The sequence below is a fragment of the Aegilops tauschii genome, chromosome 2 (genome assembly GCF_002575655.3).
Source record: "Aegilops tauschii subsp. strangulata cultivar AL8/78 chromosome 2, Aet v6.0, whole genome shotgun sequence".
In the NCBI taxonomy this organism is placed as follows: domain Eukaryota; kingdom Viridiplantae; phylum Streptophyta; class Magnoliopsida; order Poales; family Poaceae; genus Aegilops; species Aegilops tauschii.
In genome coordinates, this window is record NC_053036.3 from 448149001 (window position 1) to 448154929 (window position 5929).

Consider the following 5929-nt stretch of genomic DNA (forward strand, 5'->3'; position numbering starts at 1 on the left):
AAGAACAGAGTAAAAAAATGCATTAGGCAAGATGACATGATGTAGAGGGATAAACTCAAGCAATATGATATAAACCCCATCTTTTTATCCTCGATGGCAACAATACAATACGTGTCGGATCCCTTTCTGTCACTGGGGCCGAGCACCGCAAGATTGAACCCAAAGCTAAGCACTTCTCCTATTGCAAGAAAGATCAATCTAGTAGGCCAAACCAAACTCATAATTCGAAGATACTTGCAAAGATATCAAATCATGCATATAAGAATCCAGAGAAGAATCAAATATTGTTCATAGATAATCTTGATCATAAACCCACAATTCATCGGATCTCGGCAAACACACCGCAAAAAGTATTACATTGAATAGATCTCCAAGAGAATCGAGGAGAACTTTGTATTGAGATCCAAAGAGAGAGAAGAAGCCATCTAGCTAATAACTATGGACCCGAAGGTCTGTGGTAAACTACTCACACATCATCGGAGAGGCTATGGTGTTGATGTAGAAGCCCTCCGTGATCGATTCCCCCTCCGGCGGAGCACCGGAAAAGACCCCAAGATGGGATCTCACGGGTACAGAAGGTTGCGGCGGTGGAAAAAGTGTTTCGTGGCTCCCCTCAATGTTTTCAGGGTATAAGAGTATATATAGGCGAAAGAAATAGGTTGGTGGAGCTACGAGGGGCCCACGACGGTGGGGGGTGCGCCCTCCTACCTCGTGGTCGCCTCGTTGCTTCCTTGACGTCCACTCCAAGTCTCCTGGATTGCGTTTGTTCCAAAAACGATCCTCGCGAAGGTTTCATTCCGTTTGATATTCCTTTTCTGCGAAACACTGAAATAGGCAAAAAAACAACAATTTGCACTGGGCCTTCGGTTAATAGGTTAGTCCCAAAAATAATATAAAAGAGCATAATAAAGCCCATTAAACATCCAAAACAGATAATATAATAGCATGGAAAAAATAAAAAATTATGGATACATTGGAGACGTATCAAGCATCCCCAAGCTTAATTCCCGCTCGTCCTCGAGTAGGTGAAAGTGCAATCTTGCTCTTAAAGATTATTTTTGATATTGATGACAAATTTACATATAGGGGACTAACCGTGTTTGCTAAGTATATACACAGGTTGTTAGTTCTCTGTTTTCTTCTAATGTGCATCATGATCACATCATATGAGATATTACTCAAGCAAATTATCAATGAGGAAAGGAGCAAACAAAGATGAAGCATTGTGCTCTTTTATATTTCTTGAGTAATAGGAATCCCGCACTATTAAGAGGGGATCCAAGGTATAGGTTCAAGGCTTGCTCATATTTTATATCACAAGAACCTTTTCACAAAGGACCAAAAAATCCCTAGCAAAACCCCTTAGCCAAAACCTACTACTGTTTCTCTACACAAACTCCTTGCCGGATCATCCGGACGGAGCCCCAGATCATCCGGGCTAAGCCCGGATCGTCCGGACCTTACTCCAGATCATCCGGGTAATGTACACCTTCCATCACAGAACCATGATGATTGAAGTCGGATCATCCGGATCCTGTCCCGGATCATTCGGGTTGTGCCCGGATCGTCCGGATCCTATCCCGGATCATCCGGGTAATCTTGCCCCTATTTTCACAGAACCTTGGTGGATGTAGCCGGATCATCCGGCCAGTCATCCGGATCATCCGGGCTCCTCGCAGCTCTTCTACTGCCACTTACATCCGGGCCTTCAGCCAGATCATCCGGGCCTTCAGCCAGATCATCCGGATGGTCTTCCGGATCATCCGGGCAGGTCAATCTCTGTCTAAACGGCTCTAATTTTCTTGTGGTATAAATAGTCCCTTACCTCTTCGAGATAAGGTTGAACACTTCACTCAAACACACCTTAAGAACACCAATGCTCCCTATCCCTTGCTCACACACTAAATCTTAGATCTCGGTTTGATTCTTGTGAGTTTCGAAGAGTTGTTCCAATCAAAAGAAAGATCTTCCCCCTCTCCTTCTTGTGACCGAAGCAAATCGTGAGTTGAGCAAGTATTGAGCTTTTCCCTTTGGATCTTGTTACTCTTGGAGGTTGGAGACTCCTAGGCGGTAGGAGTCTTTCGGAGAGGAATCAACCATTGTGATTACCCCCGGAAAAGTTTGTGAGGGTTTGGAGACCACCCCAAGGTCTACCACTAGTGGTTGAGAAACGCCTCCATGGTGTTGTCTCAAACGGAGAATAGGGTGAGCCTTCGTGGCGTTGGTGTGCCTTCGTGATAACATCCACCTCTCTAACGGTGACGTAGCTTCCCTCCAAGGAAGTGAACATCGGCATACATCCTCGTCTCCCGGAGTTGCGGTTATTCCTAACCCTAACTATCTACTTGTGGTTACTTGTCTCTTAGCACTTACCTATATCATATTGTGGTTGCTTACTTACATACTTGTGTTACATGCATAGCACTTAGTACCACACTTGCAATTGTTAGGCCCACTTTCATCTTCCGCATTATTGCCTAAAATTGCTAAGTCATAATTAAAATTTTGTAATTGTACCTATTCACCCCCCCTCTAGGTCCATCTCGATCCTTTCAATTGGTATTAGAGCCTCGTGCTCTATTCTTGTGGCTTAACCGCCCTAGAGCGAGATGAACCCCGATGGGACTCCCCTTGTTGTAGATCCGAAGGATAAAGGCGAGGCTTCTTCTGAAGTCAAGATCTTTACTTCTGAGGATCTGGAATGGGCCCTTGCTAAGCAAAAGGAGGAGCATGATGCTTCTCTTGAGGCCTTGGTCCAAATGAGGATAGCCACGTTGTCCATGGTGCTTACACCACTTTCGGGTGGTGCGGCTTCGAGGCCAACTGAACACTCCAGTGTTCCTTGGCTTTATGCAAGACCCCAAGTTGAGAAACCAAAATATAACCCTCAAGGAAAACCTCCTTTACTTGATGCCACTTCCGATTTTGCCTTGTGGAGAGTTGCTATGCAGGATCATATTCGATATGGAAATGATGAGATGCTGGAGATCTTGGAGTATGGTTACCATGTGGTTGATCCAAAGAATCCTACACCAAGAGAAATTTATGACAAGAATCTCAATGACACTGCAACCATGTGTATAAGGAGAGGTATGGTTGAAAAGCAAAGGAGACCTTTCATACACATCACAAGTGCCAAGGAACTATGGGAAAGTATTATAAGATCCAAGACCGGTACCTCCACCCTCCGGAGTGCTCAATATGAAATTGCCAAGGGGCAATTGCAAAACTTTTGTATGGAGAAAGGTGAAACTCCCAATCAACTCCTTGAGCGTCTCATGACTCTCACCGCGGATATTGAGTCGTGTGAGTGTGACAAGACACAAGATGGATTTAACATGACTAAGCGATTCCTTATGGACAAGTTGCTCCATGCTCTTGCTCCATATCACCATCAAATGGTATGGGACATAAGACAACACCATGCCTTCAAGGAAATGACTACAGATGACATCATATCCACTTTCCAACTATTTGAAGAGTCAAAGGCAAATGCTACAAAACATCTTTCCATGCATGGTACTCCATCGTTAAAGATCAATCTTGCATTGAAGGCTAAGCATGTATGTGAAGATGAGCAAAGTGAAGAAGAAGATGATGATGATGATGATGAAGATGGTGATGAGGTTGAATCCGATGAGGGCCCTTCATATGAATACATGGCTCTCTTTGTCAAGAAGTTTAGCGCGGGAAAATTCAAGGGAAGATTTCAAAAGAAGAAAGTAAGAAAATGCTACAACTGTGAAGAAACCAACCACTTCTCCAACGAGTGCCCTTATGAGAAGAGAGAAGACAAACCAAGGTTTCCCAAGACCTTTCCCAAGAAGAAGTTGCCAAATCCTTTGAACTCCAAGCTCAAGAAGAGAGATGGGAAAGCAATGGTTGCTCAAGAAGAATCCGATCCGGATGATGTTAGTGGTGTTGCCAGAGTTGCTCAAGATTCTCAAAACACATTGAGGCTAGTCAACAAAAGTGGTGATGTTGTCACCTACAACTACATGAAGGACTACAAGGGCAACACTCACAAGTGCCTCATGGCGAAGGCCGTGGTAGAAGATGGAGAGTACCAACACTCTCCTGACAAGGTCAAGGTAACCCCACGATCAAACCCTCCTCTTTTAACTCCTCCTACTCCTAGTGATGAGTATCTTGATGCGGAGGATAGTTATGAGGATGATGATATAAATGATCCTATGCTTGCTAAACTAAATAAGTTCATGTGCTCCCTTAAAGGAAAGAAGCTCACTATGTTTCGTATGCTTATGGAGATGGTGAGTAAGCACACCATCTCCATTAAGGAACTCGAAACCCTCGTCGCCGAGGAAAAGGAAAAATATGAAATCCTTGAGCGGAAAGTCCAATATGAGGAAGCACGAAATGATGAACTATGCTTAAAAATTGGTGCAAACATTGATGTTCATACTAAAGATCTTGCCTCCTTGAAAAAGGCTATTGACTCTTGCGAAGAGTTGATGAATGATAAAAGTAAGCTTGAGAAGTCAAATGCTTCTCTCTCTAAGGATTGTGAGCTCCTATCCGTGTCCCTCAAGACCAAGGAAGAAGAGCTCACCCTTCTTACAAAGAGTTTTGAGACACTCAAGCTTACTTATCTTGAAACTCTAGCCAAGGCTTACTCTTCTCCTATTATCAATGTTCATGCTTGTACTACTAACTCTAGTAGTGATCTAGCATCTATTCTTGAGGAGAATCGTTTTCTCAAAGCTCAAATCGAGAAAGGGCTCATGACATGTGCTCAAGGGCAAAAGAACCTTAATGAGGTGTTGAGCCAACACAATGAAGTGTTTGCCAAAGAGGGACTCGGGTTTGACCCGAGCACAAGCAAGAAGAAGACATCCTCTCAAAAGGGCACCACCCCTCTAAAAGAAGCTTTTGTACGAGAAGGCACAAGGAGAAAGGTAAGGTTGTTAGTGGGAAGGCCACAAGGGGCATGCCCACTGTCAACAAGCCAAAAGAGTTCATGCCTCCATCCTATGTTCTTCGTAAGACTAAGGATGGAGAAGTTTATGCAAAGTTTTTTGGTCCTCAAAATGCATTTCGGTTTTATGCTATTTGGGTCCCTAAGACCCTTGTGACTAACTTGAGAGGTCCCATTGCAAAATGGGTGCCTCTAACCAAGTAATAATTGTGTGTAGGTTGCCTTCTCCGGTGGAGTAAAATGGGTGATTGATAGTGGATGTACCAATCATATGACCGGAGATAGCAAATTGCTCTACGATTTCATGGAAGCTATTCAACCATTTATGAGCATTATGTTTGGTGGAGGACCAAAAGGACAGGTACTCGGTTTGGGTAAGGTGGCTATCACAAATGACATGTCTCTTGCAAATGTCATGCTTGTCCAATCCCTTAAATATCATTTGCTTTCTGTTCGCCAATTGGCTTCTGTTGGTTATGATACACTATTTGGACTAACGGATGTGAAAGTCTTTAAGAGAGATACTCTCGAAGTGGCCTTTGTTGGAGAGTTGGATGGCAACCTTTACACGGTTGATTTCTCGAAAGAGAGCACATTGCATGCAACTTGTCTAATGGCCAAGGCCGACAAGGGGTGGCTATGGCATCGCCGGCTAGCCCATGTCGGCATGAGAAATCTTCAAGATCTCTTAAAGGGAAATCACATCCTTGGACTAACAAATGTCTCTTTTGAGAAAGATCGTGTGTGTAGTGCATGCATAGCCGGGAAGCAACATCAATCAAAGCACCCACCCAAGAATATTGTGTCTACTTCAAGGCCTTTGGAGCTCCTTCATGTGGATCTTTTTGGGCCTCCTTCATGGGATAGTCTTGGTGGGAAAAAGTATGGACTTGTCATTGTGGATGATTACTCAAGATACACATGGGTGTTTTTCCTCAAGTCCAAAGACGAGACGAAGATGACCTTCATTGATTTTGCCAAGCAAGCACAACG